At 46.3% G+C, this 19,519-nt stretch overlaps 1 protein-coding gene across 1 annotated transcript in view; it reads right to left on the bottom strand.

Annotated features, from left to right (window-relative positions):
• Positions 1 to 19,519, bottom strand: part of CERS2 (ceramide synthase 2) — a 1,576,758-nt gene that overhangs the window by 77,377 nt on the left and 1,479,862 nt on the right. The gene's annotated exons all lie outside the window — the stretch shown is intronic.

Raw genomic sequence — 19,519 nt, 5'->3', positions numbered from 1 at the left:
CAGCTCGAAAACGCAGATACTTCCTGCAACTTAGCCTGATAGGAACATGAAGGTAAGCTTCCTTGAGATCCAGAGTCACCATCCAGTGATCTTTGCCCAACAGAGGTAAAAGCTGTTGTAACATCAACATTTTGAACTTGGGAATGTCCAGATAAGTGTTGAGGACAGACAAATCCAAAATTGGTCTCCACGTGTTCCCCTTCTTTGGTACTAGGAACAGGCGTGAATAAAATCCTAGGCCTACTTCTGGCAGAGGGACCGGCTGTATGGCCCCTATTTGCAGCAGCAGAGAAATTTGTTTGTGAGCCTCTATTCTTTGCTGAGGAGGAACGTCTGGCATGCCTTTGAAAGGAGGCAATGTATGGAAATAAAACCTGTAACCTTGGTGTATAATATCCAATACCCATCTGTCCTGGGTAATCAAATTCCAATTTTCTTTGAAGAGTGCCAACCTTCCTCCCAAAGGTGCTGCCAGACAAGAAGGCTCTGGCAGCTGAAAAGGTAGGTCATTGGGCCTGTTTACGAAAGGACTGGCCCCTGCCCTCACCGAAGACTGTGCAGGTGAACTCCCTGTTCTAGGTCTGAAAGAGCCCTGAGCTCTACCCTACCACGTCTAGATCTTCCCCTAGGACTGTGAATCATAAGAAGGGTACGTCCACCCCTTAGCAGGCCAATTCCTACTAAACTTCGGAGGCTGAACTTGCAAAAAATCTTTAACAGTCTGCATAGACTTAGCCTTGTCTTCCATTTTCTTTAAAACTGCCTCCACAGGTGAACCAAACAATACATCAGACTGTAAAGGAGCATCTAAAATCCTTGTTTTAACATGGTCAGATAAGTTCTGATCCCTCAGCCAGGCGTGCCTGCGAAGAACTGACCCAGTGGCAGCCACCCTAGACGAGGCCTGTACAGCATCAAATCCACATTGCAAAGAATGCTTACCCACCTGTTCAGAAACATGTACCAAATCTTGTAATTCTTTACACTCAATGCCTTCCGCCAGAGCATCTACCTTAGACTTCAATTGAGAAAGAAGATAGTTTTGATATTTCAACATGTGAAACTGGCAATTCAAAGCCCTCATAGCTAAGGTGGAAGAAGTATAGACTTTCTTTCCCCATCTATCCAAAGCTCTGGCCTCTATCTGGAGGAACCGGATTTTTTACCACAGAGGCCTTGACACCCTTAGGTCCCTGACTAACTGTTTCTGGGTCTGCCCTAGGACTCATACAGATATTTATGAGCTTCAGGCACCCTGTAATACCTGTCCGGTTTAACAGGAGCAGGAGGCAAAGAATCAGGATTAAGAGAAGCCTCTGCAAACACATCTTCCACAACATCCAGAACAGGAGGAATAGCCAAAGGCCTATGCTGGGGTAAAAGCAAAAATTCCCTAAGCCTTTTCCTGGAATCAGAGAAGTCCTGACCTTCCCACTTAAAATGTTCCCTCATAGAATGAAGAGTCTCTGAAAAAGAAAAATCCTCTGGAGGAGAAGCAGAAGGAGTAGAATCATCCACATCAGAATCCGAATAAGGAGAATACTCCTGCAAGTCTTCAGCCGAAGACTCTGAAACATCCGAAACCTGCTCAAAACTCCCCAACTCTGGTTCCACCCTAGGCCTCTTATCAGGAGGGGGCAAAGAACCTCTAATCAAAGTAATTAAATCTTCTGCCATTTTGAGCATGTGCTTCTTGGGCACAGATCCTGAAGAACTAGGAGTGACACCAACAGAAGCTAAACCTGGCCTGCCTCTGGGAGAAGCCTTGGAAACAGAAGGAGAGGGCCTAACCACCCTAGGAAGGGAGGGGAGTACAGTAACCTGAGAAGCCCCTTCAGCCTGACCTGCCTCCTGAGAGGCCACATCCTGCAATACCAAAGTCTCCCCCTGGGACTCCAGAGAAGCCTCCGGTGGAACCACCGGTTCCACTGACGCCTCCAAAGAGCCGGCGTCCGGTACGGACGACTCTTCTTGCCTGGGTTTAGCTGCTTTGTCTTTGCGCTTCTTCGAAGAAGCGGGCGTCGGAGCATCCGACGGCATGCTGTAATTGCACCGCTTCCCGAAGACCAACCTGGCACAATCTAACCTTCACTTAATAGTGCGCTTATTAAACCTAGCACAAAAGCGACACCCAACAACGTCGTGCTCAGGCCCCAAACAAGGAATACACAAAGTATGATAATCTCTATGCGGTATCTGCTTCCCACAAGAAATACAGTTATTCACTTTTTCTGACATCCGGTAAACCACTGAGGCAAGAAAAAACCAAAATATTCCCCAACGGGGTACTTAGCCAACTTTGACTCTGTCTGAAACTCGAATTGAAAAATTTCAGAACGCCGAACGGCACTTGCAACGCTGCTTCTGCATCGGACCATGCGGCAAAAAAGACTGAGGATATGACGTCGGTCATGCGCATTTGTACCCTGACGTCCTGATGTCAGTCTTAAGCGCCTTGACCGACGTCAGCCTAATACTTTGATATTCGGGCCGACCGAGGACAGCGGACTACCCAAGTGTAAGGACTGCAGCAATGTGAGATGAAGAACATCCCTGTCAGGATGGAAAATGATAAAAGGATCCACAGCCATGAGTGCCTGTAACTCTGAGACTCATCTAGCGAAGGTTATTGCTAGGAGCAGAGCTGTTTTCCAGGATAAGAATTTTATATCAGCTGCAGAGGCTGGCTCAAATGGAGGTAGTGTAAGTTTTTCCAAGACATAGTTGAGGTCCCAAGCAGGTATTGGTGCTCTCCTTGGTCTTATGTTTTTGGCTCCTCTGAGGTACTGCCTTAGCAATGGATGAGAAAAAATAGGTGGTTCTGTATTGTAATGAGCTGAAATGGCAGAGGCATGAATTTTAATTGATGAAAAGGAAAGGCCTTTATCCAGCATCTCAGTTAAGTATTGCAAAATCTGAGGAATATTTGGAACAGTCGTGTCAATACCTAGTGCCTGGTTCCAAGCACAGAATCTCTTCCATTTTTCTGCATAAGAGTTTCTGGTGCTAGGCCTCCTGGCCTCCAAAATAACATCCATCACTGCTTTAGAGAGAGGTGTGTCTTGAATGGCTACATTATCCGCCATGCTGCCAGAAGGTCCCGAGTTGGCTGTGCAGTATCTGACTGTCTTGTTGGGTCAATAAGTGAGGAATTTGAGGTAATGTCCAAGCTGGGCATTGAGACAAGCTCTTTAGGATTGGGTACCAGTGCTAGCGGGGCCAGTCTGGGGCAATCAGTATAATTTTTGGCTTCTCTTGTCTGACCTTGAGTACCACCTTGGGTAGGAGAGGCAGAGGAGGAAAGGCATATACTGTTAGGTTTTTCCAGCTGAAAGATAGAGCATCCACTTTCCATGCTTGCTTGTGATAAGTCCTTGTGCAGAATCCCTGTAATTGGCAGTTGTGAGGGGAGGCAAATAGGTCTATGTCTGGGCATCCCCAACTCCTTCTATCATGCTGAAGACTTGTGGATCCAATTTCCACTTGTGTGGATCCATTAGGTTTCTACTTAGTTCGTCTGCCAGAGTATTTATCCTTCCTGGCAGGAATTGTGCTTGCAGATGTACTTGGTAAGTCAGTGCTGTGTCCCACAAGTTCATGGCTAGTCTGCAGAGGGGGTAGGAATGCGTGCCCCCCTGCTTGTTTATGTACTACATGACTGTACTATTGTCCGTCTTTATCAGTAGTTGTCCTGGATGAAGTTGATTCTTGAAGGCTGTCAGGGCATTCTGAACAGCTAGCATCTCTTTTTGATTGATATGTAGATGCATTTGACTTGCGGACCATGTGCCCTGAATACATCTTCCTGCCATATGGGCCCCCCAGGCATAATCTGATGCATCTGTTGTCAATGTCTGCCTGGCTGTGGGTAAGGTGAATGGCTGTCCTGTGCTGACGTGACAGGCTTTTGCCCACCATCGAAACTCCTGTTGCAGGCAGGGAATAAGGGTAATTATTGTTTCCAGGCTGTGGCAATGTTGAGTCCAAACACTTTTCAGATACCATTGAAGTTTCCTCATATGCAGTCTTGCATATGGAATTAGCAGTATGCAGGATGCCATGAAGCCCAAAGCCTGCAGAATTTTTCTTGCAGATAACTGGGTCTTTGTTGCCAACATTTTGAAATAAGTAGTCGGTTGTCTGTGTGTGTCTGGCGTGAGATAAGCCATCTGGGCAGTTGTATTTAAGCTTGCACCCAGGAATATTCTCTTGAGAGGGTACCGAGCTTTGATTTCTTTTCGTTTACTGTGTACCCTAGACCTGTTAGTAATCTTTTTACAAACGCCAGATGCTGTAGTAGGATGTCCTTGTTCTCTGCTTGAATAAGGCAGTCGTCCAGGTAAGAAAATATTTGTATTCCTCTTTGTCTGCAAAATGCAATTACTGGTGCCAGGCATTTTGTTAAGACCCTGGGCGCAGTAGATAAGCCAAAGGGCAGTGCAAAGAATTGGTAGTGCATTGAGCCAGCTATAAATCTGAGGTATCTTCTGCATGATTGTCTGATTGGGATATGCAGGTATGCCTCTTTTAGGTCTAAAGTCACAAGCCAAGCCTTCTTGCCCAGCATGGGCAGAAGCTGCTGCAGAGTTAACATTTTGAATTTTGGAATATCCAGGAATGTGTTTAGGATAGACAGGTCCAGTATTGGTCTCCAGGCTTTGTCCTTTCTGGGTACCAAGAATAGCCTTGAGTAAAATCCTTGTCCCTGCTCTTGCTGTGGTACTTGCTGAATGGCTCATGTCCATGAGGGATGAAACTTGCTTTTGTGCCTCTGCCCATTGATTGCGTGGCAGGTCTGGCATACCATTTGGCCTTGGCAGGGTGTGAAAGTAGAACCTGTAGCCTTGAGATACAATATTTAAGACCCATTTGTCCTGGGTGATCATGTGCCAATTTTGTGAAAAAAGTGCTAGCCCCCCCCCCCCCAAAGGAGCTGCCAGAAGATAAGTGCTTGGTGCTGGCAGGGGAAAGTCATTGAGACTGTTTCCTGTATGGCTGTGATTTTTCCTCTCCAATTTTGGAGGTAGAAGCACCCCATTGTTTAGGCCTGTATGAGCCCTGGGGCTGTGATCTGCCTCTGGGGCGTCTGTATCTGCCTCTTTGTGGCCTGTCTGACACTAGAAAGGACCAATTCTTTGTAGGCCAGTTCCTGCTAAATCTGGGAGGCTGTACCTGTAAGAAATCCTTCACTGTTTGCATAGATTTAGCTTTGTCCTCCATTTTCCTCAACACCTCTTCTGCTTTAACACCAAACAAGGTATCATGTTGTAATGGAGCATCTAAAAGCTTTGCTTTAACATGATCGGGCAGATTCTGTTCTTTTAACCAAGCATGCCTACTAATGACAGAACCTGTAACTGCGGCCCTGCAGGAGGCCTCTAGAGAATCAAAACCACATTGCAAAGTATGCTTTCCCACTTGTTCAGCTGCATGCAATAAATCCTGCATTTCTTTGTTTTCTGCACATTCTGAATTTGTCAACATTTTCTGTTCAAGCTGTGACACAAGATATTGCTGATATTTAAGCATATGAAACTGACAATTTAAAACTCTTACAGCCAAGGTAGCAGAAGTATAAATCTTTTTCCCCAATCTGTCCAGGGCCCTTGAATCCCTATCAGAGGGGATAGGGTTTTTTTGCAGTGGAAGCCTTGACCCCCTTGGGACCCTGAGAAATAGTTTCTGGGTCAGCAGCAAGGTTTTTGTAAAGAAATTTATGAGAATCAGGAACCCTGTAGTATCTGTCTGGCTTAACAGGAGCTGGTAGTAGAGAGTCAGGAGACAGACCGGACTCTGAAAATACATCTACAATGTCTAAAACAGGAGGAATAGCAAGGGGCCTGTGCTGGGGTAATAAAAGGAAGTCTCTGAGCCTTTTCTTGGATTCTGAGTAATCTTGACTCTCCCAATGGAAATGCTCCCTCATAGTATGCAGGGTCTCCCCAAAAGAATAATCTTCAGGAGGTGAGGCTGAAGGGATAGATTCTTCAGCATCAGAATCCTCATAGGGAGGAAGGGAATATTCCTGTTCAGAAGAGGAATCAGAGGAAATGGAAACCTGATCTGAAGATTCATATTCTATGTCTTGCTAAGGCCTCTTATCAGGAGGGGGATGGGAACCCCTGATCAAAGTAATTAGGTCTTCGGCCATTTTGAGCATCTGTTTTTTAGGCATGGAGGCCTGTCCAGGAGAATGGTGTACTTGTTTCTTTGTCTTTAGAGCTGCTTTAGTCTTTCTTTTGAAGCTGAAGATGGCTTTACATATAACTGTGTAGGCCTGAAAACACCCTCAGAAGCCGATGCCTGCTCAGCAGTTCTGGACCCACATGAGGGAATAGTTTCAGAGTGTCCAATACCTTGAGTTTCCAGCGGCCTAGTCGGCTCCACGCGGGAGTCGGAAGCGGCCTGTGGCTCTGAGGTAGCAGGCGTCAGGGCCTGCAAAAGCGCCTCACTGAGGGCCAGCGAACCGGCGACAGGCCTAACGGAAGCCTAGTCGGTTTTGGACCTCGGATGCCTGTCCTTTTCTTTGCGCTTTTTATAAACTCTGGTAGTCGGCTGTTCCGACGGCATTATACAATTGAATCTTCTGCCAAAGTAATGAAATGCAAAATTGTACTGACGCTTAATAGTGCGTTGGTTAAATCTAGCACAAAACCGACAACTAGCAACATCGTGGTCAGGGCCTAGGCAAGGAATACAGTAAGAATGAAAATCCTTATGAGGTATTTGCTTCCCACAAGAAATACAATTATTAACTTTTTCTGACATTGGTCTGGAGCAAGAAAAAAAAGTTTCCCCAACGGGGTACTTAGCTTTAATGAAGACTTCGGATCTGAAATTTGAATTTGAAAATGTCGGCCGACCGGCACTTGCGAACTGCTTTTGCTTCGGGCACCGCGCAGCAAGAAAGACTAAAGGAAATGGCGTCGGCTGCTTCTTTTATACCCCTGGCGCACTGACGTCAGGGAGAAGGCGACAGCAACCGACGCCGGACCCAGACTTTGGAACTCGTGTCGACTGCGGGTAGCTTGCCAGCAGGATAACCCAATTGTAATGACAATAATGAAACACTATGAACATAAGAAAAAGTACAGTTTTGTACCTACCATAAATGTAGATGTTCGAGTGTTCACACTGCTGCAGTCATTACACTTGGGTTATCCTGCCGGCAGGCAGTCCCGCAGTCAGCCCGAATTCCAAAGTCTTGGTCCGGCGTTGGTTGCCGTCGCTTCTTCCCTGACGTCAGTGCACCAGGGGTATATAAGATGCATCCAACGCTATTTTCTTTAGTTTTTCTTGCCCCAGATGTCAGGTGCCCCCAAGTAGGTAGGCAATACATATTGCTAATCAAAAATATACAATAAAAACAATACCTTCAGTTACCAGCAAATACACCCCAAAGGTTGTATAGGATAGAAAGGTATAGATAAGTCCAGCTAGTTCAGAGGGGATGGAGGGAGGGTAACCTGGACTGCAGCAGTGTGAACACTCGAACATCTACATTTATGGTAGGTACAAAACTGTACTATGTTCGTGTTACACTGCTTCAGTCATTACACTTGGGTAGAATCCCAAAGCTGAGGTTGGGTGGCTGGTCTATAAAGAGTTAGGAATGGCTATGAGGCCCTGCAGAACTGCAGTGGCAAATCCTGCTCTGGATTTAGAGTAAAGAGGCAGGTGGTAATGCTTGGTAAAGGTGTGCACTGAACTCCAAGTTGCAGCCTCCAAAATTTCCTTGGTAGGTACTCCTCTGAGAAAGGCTGTTGAAGTGGCTGCTGCCCTGGTGGAATGTGGCCTAATGTTATTTGGGACTGATTTTTCCATGCTGTGTGTAGCAGTACTGAATACAGTGTCCTATCCATTTGGATATAGTCTGCTTTGAGATGGCCTTGCCCTGTGATCCTGCAGCATATGCTACAAACAGTTACTCAGTTTTCCTAAAAGCTTTTGTTTTGTCCAAGTAGAAGCGTAGCTGCCTGTGTATGTCCAAAGAATACAGAAGTTTCACCCCTTTATTCTGGGGGATTTGGATAAAAAAGTTGGCAAATGGATGGTTTGGTTAAGAGCCACACTAGATACCACCTTTGGCATAAAGGTAGGGTTTTGTCCTTAAAGATACCCTGTCCTGATGAAAAATTATAAAAGGTTCCACTGCCATTAATGCCTGCAGCTGAGACTCTTCGTGCTGAAGTTACTGCCAGGAGCAGAGCTGTTTTCCATGATAAAAAGTTTAGATCGGCTGTATTGGCTGGCTCAAAAGGTGGTAGGGTCAGTTTTTCCAAAACAAAATTGAGGTCCCAAGTTGGTGCTCTCCGGGGGCGGTCTTATGTTTTTAGCCCCTCTGAGGTACTGCTTTAGCAAGGGATGAGAGAATAAAGGAGGATCCGTGTTGTAATGTGCTGAAATGGCAGAGGCGTGGATCTTAACTGATGAGAAGGATAGGCCTCTGACAAGCATCTCAGTTAAGTATTGCAAAATCTGAGGAATGTTTGGAACAAGAGGGTCAAGGCTTTGTGCCTGGTTCCAGGTGCAGAATCTCTTTCATTTTTCTGAGTAAGCTTTCCTGGTGCTAGGCCTCCTGGCCTCCAAAATGACATCCATAACAGCTTTAGAGAGAGGTGTTGTCTGTTTGACTAATGTATCTGCCATGCAGCTAGGTTTAGGGTTTTGAGCTGACTGTGCAGGATCTGATTGTTTTGAGTCAGAAGGTGTGGAATTAGAGGCAAAATCCATGGTGGGCCTTGAGCCAAGTTCCTTAAGATAGGGTACCAGTGATGGCCTGGCCAGTCTGGAGCAATCAGGATCATCTCTGTTTTTTCTTGTCTGGCTTTTAGGAGTACCTTTGAAAGGAGAGGCAGTGGCAGGAAGGCATAAACATTTAGGTTTTTCCAGCTGAACAGAAGAGCATCCACTTTCCATGCTTGTTTGTGATAAGTTCTTGTGCAGAATTTTTGTAGTTGGCAATTCAGTGGGGAGGCAAAAAGATCTATGTCTGGGCATCCCCACTTTTGCGTTACCATGCTGAAGATTTGTGGATTCAATTTCCATTCCTGAGGGTCCATGATATTTCTGCTTAGATAGTCTGCCAGAGTATTTTTCTTTCCTGGCAGGAATTGTGCTTGCAGGTGAACTTGATACGTTAGAGCTGTGTTCCACAAGGTCATGGCTTGCCTGCATAGGGGATAAGAATGAGTGCGCCCTTGCTTATGTACCACATTACTGTGGTGTTGTCCGTCTTTAGTAATAATTGTCCTGGATGCAGAAGGTCCTTGAAAGCTGTTAGGGCATTTTGAACAGCCAACATCTCTTTTTGATTGATGTGAAGATGCATCTTGTCTGTGGTCCACTTGCCCTGAATGCATTTTCCTGCCATGTGTGCTCCCCAGGCATAATCCGAAGCATCTGTTAGAGTTTGCCTGGCTGTGGGTTGGGTAAAAGGCTGACCCTTGTTTAGGTGACATGCCTGTGCCCACCATCGAAACTGCTGTTGTAGGCAGGGAATCATTGGTATTACTGCTTCTAAACTGTGAGAGTGTTGAGTCCAAACACTTTTCAGGTACCACTGTAATTTCCTCATATGCAGTCTGGCATATGGTATTAGTAGTATGCAGGATGCCATGAATCCCAGGGCCTGCAGAATTTTCTTGCAGGGAAATGGGACTTTCTTGCCAGCAATTGAAAATATTGAGTTAGCTGAACTTGGTTGTCTGGCGTGAGGTAAGCCATCTGGGCCGTTGTATTTAAGCTGGCACCCAGGAATATAATCTGTTGCGAGGGCACTAGTTTTGACTTCTTTTCGTTTACTGTGTACCCTAGAGAAATTAGCAACCTTTTTACAAATGCCAGATGCTGTAGAAGAATGTCCTTTGTCTCTGCTTGAATGAGGCAGTCGTCCAGATATGGATATATTTGAATTCTTTTTGTTTGCAAAATGCAATTACTGATGCCAGGCACTTTATGAAGACCCTGGACGCAGCAGATAAGCCAAAGGGCAGTGCAGAGAATTGGTAGTGCATTAGTGCATAGGGACATGCAGGTATGCCTCTTTGAGGTCCAGAGTAACAAGCCAAGCCTTCTTGCCCAACATGGGTAGAAGCTGCTGTAATGTCAACATTTTGAATTTCGGAATATCTAAAGTATTCAGAATTGAAAGGTCTAGTATGGGCCTCCAGGCCTTGTCCTTTTCTGGGGACCAGGAAGAGTCTTGAGTAAAATTCTTGTCCTTGTTCCTGTTGTGGTACTTTTTGAATAGCTCTCATGTCCATGAGGGCTGAAATTTGTTTTTGTGCCTCTGCCCATTGATTTCTGCCCATTGATTTTGTGGCAGGTCTGGCATTCCTTTTAGCCTTGGTAAAGTATGAAAGTGGAATCTGTAACCTTGAGACACAATATTCACGACCCATTTGTCTTGGGTGATTGTTTGCCAGTTTTGAGAAAAAAGTGCTAGTTTTCCCCCTAAGAGGGCTTCCAAAAGGGACGTGCTTGGCATACGAAGGGGAAAGTCATTGTGACTGTTTCCTGTAAGGTTGAGACTTGTCCTCACCACCTTTTGGGGTTGAGGTGCCCCCATTGTCATCTGTTTGAGCCTTGGGGTTGAGATCTGCCTCTTGGGCATCTGTATCTGCCTCTCTGTGGCCTGTCTCAATTCTTTGTTGGCCAATTTCTGCTAAACCGAGGTGGCTGTACCTGTAAGAAATCCTTGACTGTTCGCATAGATTTAGCTTTATCCTCCATTTTCTTTAACACCTCTTCTGTTTTAACACCAAACAAAGTATCATGCTGTAAAGGAGCATCCAATAATTTTGCCTTAACATGATCAGGTAAACTTTGTTCTTTTAACCAAGCATGTCTTCAAATCACAGAACCTGTAACTGCGGCTCTACAAGAGGCCTCTAAAGAATCAAAACCACATTGCAGAGTATGTTTTCCCACCTGTTCAACTGCATGCAATAAATCCTGCATTTCTTTACAATCAGGAGTTTCTGTGCTTGCAAGCATTTTCTGTTTTAACTGGGCCATTACATATTGTTGGTACTTAAGCATGTGAAACTGGCAATTTAAAGCTCTTACTGCTAAAGTTGCAGAAGTGTATAGTTTCTTCCCCCATCTATCCAAAGCTCTGGAATCTCTGTCAGAGGGTACTGGATTTTTTGCAATGGAAGCCTTAACCCCCTTTTGGACCCTGGGAAATAGTTTCTGGATCAGCAGAAGGGTTTTTGTAAAGAAACTTGTGAGAGTTGGGGACTCTAATACCTATCTGGCTTGGCTGGAACAGGGGGCAAAGAGTCAGGAGATAAAATGGATTCAGAGAACACATCATCCACAATATCTAGCACAGGTGGAATAGCCAGGGGCCTGTGTTGAGGCAATAAGAGGAAATCCCTGAGCCTTTTCTTGGATTCTGAGTAATCCTGGCTTTCCCAATGGAAATGCTCCCTCATGGTATGTAAAGTTTCCCCAAAAGAATAATCCTCAAGAGGAGAGGCTGAAGGGATAGATTCTTCAGCATCAGAGTCCTCATAGGGGGGTAGAGAGTATCCCTGGTCTGAAGAGGAATCAGAGGAAATGGAAACCTGATCAGAGGAGTCATAGTCAGTATCCTGCCTAGGCCTTTTCTCAGGAGGGGGATGGGAACCCCTGATTAGAGTAATGAGGTCTTCGGCCATTTTATGCATCTGTTTCGGCATGGAGGTCTGTCCAGGAGAATGCTGTACTTGTTTCTTTGTCTTTAATGGTGCCTTTGTCTTGGCTGTTTTAATGGTAAGCTGTGAAGGTCTGAAAACACCCTCAGAAGCTGATGCCTGCTCAGCGGCTCCGGACCCATCTGAGGGATTAATTTCTGTAGGCCCAATAACTTGAGTTTCCAGAGGCCTAGATGTCTCCACGTGGGAGTCAGAAGCAGCCTGTGGCTCTGAGGTAGCGGGTGTCGGACTGCGAAAGCGCTTCACTGAGAAATGGCGAACCGGCGACTGGCTTAGAAGAGGTTTCGTCATCTGTTTTGGACCTCGGATGCCTGTCTTTATCCTTGTCTTTGCATTTTTTCGGTATTGAGGTAGTCGGCTGATCCGACGGCATCATATAATTGAACCTTCGGCCAAAGTAGTGCAAAGCAAAATCAAAACGTCTTTTTAAAGTGAGTTTGTTAAATCTAGCACAAAACCGACAACTAGTGACGTCGTGATCAGGGCCTAGGCATGGAATACAGTAAGAGTGAAAGTCCTTATGAGGTATTTGCTTCCCACAAGAAATACAATTAACTTTTTCTGACATCGGTCTGAGGCAAGAAAAAAGTTTCCCCAATGGGGTACTTGGCTTTATTGAAGACTTCGAATCTGAAATTAGACTTCAAAAATCTCAGGAGTTGGCCGACCGGCACTTGCGAACTGCTTCTGCTTCAGGCACCGCGCAGCAAGAAAGACTGAAGAAAATGGCGTCAGATGCATCTTATATACCCCTAGCGCACTTACGTCAGGGAAGAAGCGACAGCAACTGACGCCAGACCAAGACTTTGGAATTCGGGCCGACTGCGGGACCGCCTGACGGCAGGATAACCCTAGTGTAATGACTGCAGCAGTGTAACACTATGAACATCTGGTGAGGTCCACAATATGCTCAGAAATTAAGGGACGGAAACTGGCGTAGTCCACAGTTAAGCAATAGATATACCAAGAATGTTTCCAGATTTAAACAGACTGTATAAAAAGTGACTAAAACAAGTGGTTGGGAGGACATTTGATCATGAACTGCGAATCGTTTGAGGAAGTGCAGTGTATCTGTCAGTTATCCATGTTATAAAGGAAATGTTAATATCTTGACAGTATAGTTTGGTCAGTCGTATTAAATACTGTATTAAGTGCAAATACAGTTGTACAGTGTCAGTCTATTTTAACAATTTGTAAAACTTTAAAGAAAATATACTTCTATTTGTACATTATATTATGAAATTTGTGTAAAGACTGTGAATGGACAATCGATGCACAGATTATGTTTTACCAATAATATTGCTGTTTATACCATGTTAACAGTTTTCATTTTTCACAAAATGTTTACTTTTTTGTCTTATGATCTTTAATTTGATTTCTCAGAAAATGCTTTGGATTGAAACTACGTATGTAGACTAATAGAGGTGTGACATTCCATATTACAGAAGTACAAATGAGTTAACACTGCTACCTCACAACTTTGTTGTACAGTTTGATTTTCAACTGGGTTGTGTTTAGGTACAGTCTTATACATCCACCCACCTGCTACAAAGGCTTTAATCAGAGTAGAGTTTTTCTTACAGCCTAAAGAGAAGGAAAATAAGAAGTTATGTACTCACCATAACGTTCCATCTGAGTAGTTGTACCTCATTTGTCTTCAACCTGTGGGTTACAGATCCATTTCGGATCCGAGCCGGCAACTTCTAGCATCAGCTCCAAGCTCCAAACTCCTCCCCTTACCCATAATACACTGATAACCCAACCTGAAAAAAAATTACTTGTGACCTATACTGCAGCCTGAAGGCTGATCATATGCCAAGGTCCAGGGAAAGAGGGAGGGATGGTTGAAAACAAATGAAGTACAACTACTCAGATCGAATGTTATGGTGAATACTTAACTTCTTTATCTGAAGTAGTTTACTTCGTTTGGTTTTCAACCTGTGGGACAGAGTCCCCAGCTACTAAACTCCTGGGAGGCCCTGATGGAAGGATATTCCGGAACCAAAGGATGCTCTCCTTCTGGAAGTCAAATCCAATTTGTAATGAGAAATAAATGTGCGAGATGAGGACCAAGTAGCTGGAGAACAAATATCATCCAAAGACACTACTAGACCAAAAGGCCGCAGAGACGTAACCATGGACCTAGTGGAATGAGCTTTCACCTGACCTGGAGGAGACATGCCTCTTACAAACCTGCAGGATGCTGAAGAAATCTATCTAGTTATAGTGACATTAGAGATAGGTTTCCCCAAAAAGGGTTTATAGAAATATACAAATAATTATTCAGATTTACAGAATTTTTTTGTCCTGTGCAAACAGAATCGTACCTATGAACATCCAACATGTGGAGTTTGTATTCCATCTTGTTAGTAAAATTAGGAAAAAAAAAAACAGGCAAATTAATGGTCTGTGATATTGACTGGTGATGCCACCTTAGGAAGAAATGAAGGATTGGTTCGAAGGGAATCCCTATCTTTGTGAAAAATCATGTAAGTAATCTTGATGGACAAGGCCTGTAATTCTGAAACCTTTTTTGCAGAGGTAATAGCCACCAGAAAAACTGTCTTCCAAGATAAAAATTTTAGATCTTTAGTTGCAGCAGGCTCGAAAGATGGCGTGACCACAGCTTGAAGAACCATAGTAAGGTCTCATGGGGGAAAAGGATCTCTGACTGGGTGGGGGGGGGGGGGGGGTAACAAAAAGGTGCCTTTGATAAAGGCTTTACACAGTCTGGAAAAGGCTAAAGAGGCAGAATTCTCGCCCACATGAAAATGAGAGAAGGCAGCTAACTGAACTTTGACAGTAGAAGAACTAGCTCTGTGTTGAAAAATCAAGAATGGCGGAAATAGGAGCCTTGAAAGGGTCTAATCTTCTCTGAGAGGCCCAAAAGGAAAAACGTTTCCACTTGCTGCGATAAACCTTCCTGGTCGAAGACTTATGAGCAGCCACCAGAATAGATCTTAGGAGGATAGTCCAGGAGTCGTAGCAATCATGGGAACTGCAACAGCCAAGCTGTGAGCTTCAGGCTGTCCAGATTCAGATGAGGCACCCGCAAAGGGTGTGAAATTAGATCTTGAATGGGATTCTAGGATCCAAGGCGGAGCCAGAAGATGAGACCAAAGAAAGGGAAACCATACCTGGTGAGGCCAGAACGAGGCAGTGAGGATCACTTTGCTCCCCAGTCGATGAGCTTTCTGTAGAAACCTCAGAATGAGAGGTACTAGCATCTCTGGGGAACTCTCCCGGCAGGGGGTTCAAAGCAAAAAACTTGCTGCACTTCACATTGGAAGGAGATGAGAAGAGATCGCAGCAAGGTTGACCCCACTCACTGAAGATCTGCTCTGCTACTGACAGATTTAGACACCACTCGTAAGGCATCAGAATGGTCCGACAGCCTGTCCGCTAGAGTGTTGGACCGTCCCGGAATGTGTGTTGTGATAGAAAGAGACCGGTGGAGATGCCCCATTCTCACACTCTCATGGCCTCACAATAAAGGGGGTAAGATCTGGTCCCTCCCAGTTTGTTGATATACCAGACCACTGACATGTTGTCTAGTTGAATCGCAATCATTCCCAGAGGAAGAAAGGCATGAAGGGTCTGCAACGCTAGAAGGATCGCCCTCATCTCATCTCTAGGACATTTATGTGCAAGCTGGTCTCTATGGGGGGGGGGGAACCACAGGCCTTGGACTGTCCTGCCTGAACAATGTCTCCCCCCACCCGAGTTGGGAGGCATCCATGGTCACTGTGGTTAGGGACGGGGTTGGAACAAAAGGTTGTCCCTCCAAAATGTCCGGACAGCACATCCACCATATGAGGGACGACTGACAGACTTGACGGAATTGGATTGGATAGGTCAATGGCAGTTCCAACAGGGACCATTGTACAGCTAGAGTCCACTGTAGAATTCTCATGTGTAACTGGGCACACGGGAGAAAAGTTATGGTCACCGCCATCGAGCCTAAGGCCCTCAACACCGATTCCACCATTGGGAGATGAGAGTGGTAGATCAGGGAAACATGCAAGCTCAGGTCTGGAACTCTCTCCGAGGTCAGGAAGATTTTGCATTGAAGAGTATCTATCCTGGCACCAATGTAGTCTATCACTTGTACAGGATCTAGCAGAGATTTGGATGCGTTGTGATCCCCAAATGCAGGGCAAGAGTTAGGAAATAATCCCTGGTTTGGGAGCGTAGACACCTGGTGGGAGCAGTGACAAGCCAATCGTCCAGGTAATGATAGATCTGAACTCCCTGTAGCCTCAGGTGAGCTGCTACCACCGCCATCACTTTGGTAAACACCCTGGGACTGTGGTGAGACCAAAGGGTAGGGTTCAAAATTGGTAATGATAGACGCCTAGCCAGAAGCGGAGGAACCTCCTGGAGCTTCTGTGCATTATGTGACAGTAAGCATCCTGGAGGTTTAACGGGCAAATCCAGTCTCTCTCTTGCAGGTACAGCATGATGGACTGTAATGTGACCATCCGGCTTTGACAAATGACAGGTTCAGGGTAGAGAGGTCCAGAATGGGCCTTAAGTCCTCCATTTTCTTTGGCACCAAACAAAACCTGGAGTAGAAGCCCGATCAGGACTGATCTAGGGGGGACGGTTTCGATGGCTCAGTTTTCTAGCAGCTTGGAAATGTCCTGTGCTGCTGCCTCCCTTTGTGTGGGTGGTACATCCGGGAGTCTGGGAGATTTGGGGAACCCACGAATGGGATAAAGTATCCTCTGGATAAGATTTGAGGCAACCAAAGGCCCGTTATGGACTCCCCTGCCACTAGGTGCAAGGACAATCCTCCCCCAACTGCCTCCAGAGTAGAGCAGTTGGGCAACCCCTCAGGGTTACTGCCCGGGTCAGTCTGAGAAAGGTTCGAGACCCAAAGCTCTTCAGACCGCCTTTGCCTCTGGGCTGGCATCCATTCTATCCCCCTCTGCCTCTGGGGGAAGAAGAGCCCCGAGTGTCCCGGGAATACTGTGACTTCCAGAACCACATCATCTTTTGCCCCCTCTGGTTCCAGGAAAAGGACCTTTGAGGGTTAGAGAAGCAGATCCGGATGGCAGACAGTGTCTTCCCATCCTTCTCACTATGGACTGTCTTCCTTGATGGTCTTACCAAAGAGTGTAGAACCGTCATAAGAAGCATTGGCAAAATATGCCTTGAAGGGTTCGAAAAATTGACATAACCTGAGCCAAGTGTTGTGCCTCATGGACACGCGGAACCCAACCGCCTAGCCACTCCTGAGAGGAGTCACATGGTCATGTTGGATACTGCTTTTAAAGTGGCCATCCTCATGGAGAACAAAGCCTTGTCCTCCTGCGACATGGACTTAGGGGGAGATTCCTCCAGCTCCTTTAACAGGTCGCGTTGGAGTTTGGTGACATGGGCCAAGTAGTTCAGTGCCCTAATTGAAAAGGTAGCTGAAGCGTTCACCCACTTCCCTAGGTGGTCCATCATCCACGACTGTCAGGAGGGTGGACCGAGGAACTCTCCTGAGAAAGTTCCTTCTTAGTGGCTGCTGCTACCACCATGGCGTCTACGGGGGAGCCCTAGCCCTTATTCCAAGCTGGTCTCTCTATGGGGGGGGCTTAGGATCTTATCAAGTCTTTTTGGGATAGGCTTCATGGTGTCGAGTGTCCGTGAGGTGACCAGATCCACCAAAGGATCCATGGGAAGGGATACCCAGGAAGTAGATGGGCCTGTGCCGAAAGCCCCAAGGAACTCAAGACTCATCAGAAGAAGGTTTGGGGGCAGACCAACCTCCCCATTAGCACTGGATCTCCATATCATCTCCAAAGGCGACATCCTCGGGAGGTGACCTAGGGGAACCCTCTCCATCATCTAAGTCCGTGTCCTTGGTGAGGGACTCAGGGGAGACCAAGTGCCTCCTCTTACACATATGCTTGCGAGGTACCTCTCTGGTGGGGCTCTCCGGGGGGGGGGGGGGAGCTCACAAGCCACTTGTTCCTGGGGGGAACTGTCTGGGGCTCTTCTAGCATGGGCTGTCCCTCTGGTAAAACAACGAGGACCGTAGACAGAGCCAACGGGGTGTGGGAGAAGTCAGAGTGGGCAGTCATGGGTCTCAATCTGGCGGAGAGAACCCTTTCTACCACGAATGCCGAAGGAGAGCAAACCTCCTGAGAAACCAATAAGGAGGCCAGTCTTCCCGGGTCCGACAAGAGAATCTGAGCCGGGCCCAAGGTGGACGGAGCTCCGAGGGAGGGAACCTGGACTGACAAAGTGGGAGCAGAGGAAAAATGTTCCACTCCCTCTGATCAGATACACAAGCTCCGGCTCCGAAAGTGGCTTGGATCTGAGCTGGTCAGATCCAAAATGCTCCAGGCAGCTGTCGGCATCAAGAAAGCAGGTACCATCAGTGCCGACCCCCTGACCAAAGCCAACCTTAGATCAGAGTACTCCAAACCCAAAGGTCAGATCGGAGAAGGAGATATAGGTTGGAAAAAGGGAAGCGAGCTCCCCCCTCTTGAGGGGGGGGGGCTGGCAAGACCCCCATCTGAATCTGTGTATGGATAAATCGCCTCATCATTTTATCCAGATCCATGTCAGACAAGGACCGGGTGGACTGCGACGAGGCCACTTACTCTGACATGGCTGGTCAGGGCACCGAGGCCTGAGAAGCTGGACGTGTCTCCTCTGGCTCTGGGGAGAACCTCAAAGATTGGAGCCGAGGGGAGTCACGGATCTGTGGTGTCTTAGTAGGAGAAGCGAGGTCCGCAGACCTCTCTCTTTTCCCTCGCCTTCGACTCTCTCTCCCTCTCTCTACCTCTTTTCTGCTCCGCTACCACAGGCTTTGGTACAGGAGGTTCAGTCCCAGCCTGGGAGGGAGGAGAAGCCAGAGGAAGACAGGAGGAAGAGGCAGCTACAGCCGCTGTGACCAAAGCCAGAGACAAGGAAACAGAGTCTGAAGAAGGAATAAGGCCTTTGAGGGCCAACTTGTCCTTTCTATCTTTTATGGTGGGGGGGGTTTGAAGCCCACACATGTTGCAGTCCACACTCAGATGGGCCACGCCCAAGCACAAAACACACAGTGTGGCCATCCGCAGGGGATAACTTATGGCCACACTGTGCAACTCTTCAAAACAAGCTTTTCAGCCATACTAATACAGTAGATACCTTAAGGGGAAAAAAGAAAATTGGCAGTTTCTTTCGGACACACACACAACCAATCACCACACTCGTATAACAGAGGAAACACTGAGTGGGGGGGGGGGGCTATAATCTACACAACAGTACAAGCTATTCTAAAATCCTAAAACACTATGCACCAAGCGAGGAGAGGAGAAAGGGGACCTACACTAACTGATAAAAAAATTTTAGAAAAAGGGTACTCACGAAGGTTTTACACACTTAACTAGTTGGAGCTCAAGGGACACTATGCTAAAGCAATTCGCGCAAATGAGATCTGGGGATGGAAGGCAATGGAGGTGTATTATAGGTAAGGGGAGGAAGTTTGGATCTCAGAGCTGATGCTAGTAGAAGTTGCCAGCTCGAATCAGATATGGATCCGTAACCCACAGGTTGAAGACCAAATGAAGTAAACTACTTCAGATCAGGTGAACTTTCATACTTCTAACAGTGCACATGAGTGTACACATCCATGAACATCCTGAAGGGACAGATGTTTCTCTGCCTTACGTCTGCTGAGTGCTGGGACATTCTCAAGCTCCCTCAAATGGATACATTAGACAAGTAATTAATTTTCTACTACATTATCTCCTACAGACTCCCCAGTACTTATCTTAACTCAGCCACACACTAACAGCTCTGAAACAAATTACTTAAACAAGCTAATACTTACA

Source organism: Protopterus annectens, chromosome 8.part0 (genome assembly GCF_019279795.1).
Source record: "Protopterus annectens isolate FY-2018-M chromosome 8.part0, PAN1.0, whole genome shotgun sequence".
In the NCBI taxonomy this organism is placed as follows: Eukaryota; Metazoa; Chordata; order Ceratodontiformes; family Protopteridae; genus Protopterus; species Protopterus annectens.
Note: the sequence above shows the minus strand (reverse complement) of the source record. Positions and strands in the feature narration are given on the sequence as shown.